General features: G+C 51.9%; 1 pseudogene; it reads right to left on the reverse strand.

Moving 5' to 3' along the window:
• The window catches only part of LOC101987429, a 1,844-nt pseudogene extending 1,277 nt beyond the window's left edge, over positions 1-567 (reverse strand).
• Between the last annotated feature and the right edge of the window lie 293 nt (positions 568-860).

The raw sequence follows: 860 nt of genomic DNA on the forward strand, positions 1-860 counted from the left end.
CAATTAAAGTGCTCCAGGCAGGGTGATGTGGGTGGTGAGGATGAAATTGTAGGGCTCAACCACAGCGGTGGAAACCTGGGGGGCTGGGTAGATGGAGAACTCAAAAGAACCACTCTAGCAGCAGGGAGGTGAACCCAGGGCCAGTGCCCCCACCAAAGCTGTGGAAAACCAGGAAGCCCTGAAGACCTGTGTACCGGTCAGCCAGTTCGTGAACTCTGTCCAAGACAAGGTCAATGATCTCCTTGCCTTTGATGTTGTGGCCACAGGCAGCATCTTTCTTGCCTGTGATGAGCTGCTCAGGGTGGAAGAGCCGGCGGTAGGTACCAGTGCAGACTTTATCAATAACCGTGGGTTCCAGGTCTACGAACACTGCCAGGGGCACATGCTAGCCAGCGCCTGTCTCACTGAAGAAGGTGCTGAAGGAGTCGTCTCCCCCCCGCCCATGGTCTTGTCACTTGGCATCTGGTCGTCAGGCTGGCTGCCATGTTCCAGGCAGTAGAGTTCCCAGCAGGCATTGCTGATCTGGACATGATCCTGGCCAACGTGGATGGAGATGCAGTCATGCATGGTAGCTATGGATTAGAAGGTGAGGGTGACCGAGCAGACACCTGGCCCTGTTTACTGTAGTTCCCGATAGCTAAGAGTCGAGGTAAGTAACGCGGTGAGGCTGATTTTTTATTCTTTTGGTTCTTAAGACTTTAATTTCTTTCCAGTATGTGTGTCTTAGACGCTAGAAGTGAGAGTTTGGACAGGGAAAGTGAGAACCATACTTTGAGTCTGGAAGTAGACACTGGACATGCTATTTATGCTGCAAATACAATGTTGTAGCTTCAACAGGGCGCTGCAGTGTTGGATTCCCA

Source organism: Microtus ochrogaster, chromosome 24, assembly GCF_000317375.1.
Source record: "Microtus ochrogaster isolate Prairie Vole_2 chromosome 24, MicOch1.0, whole genome shotgun sequence".
Taxonomy (NCBI): Eukaryota; Metazoa; Chordata; class Mammalia; order Rodentia; family Cricetidae; genus Microtus; species Microtus ochrogaster.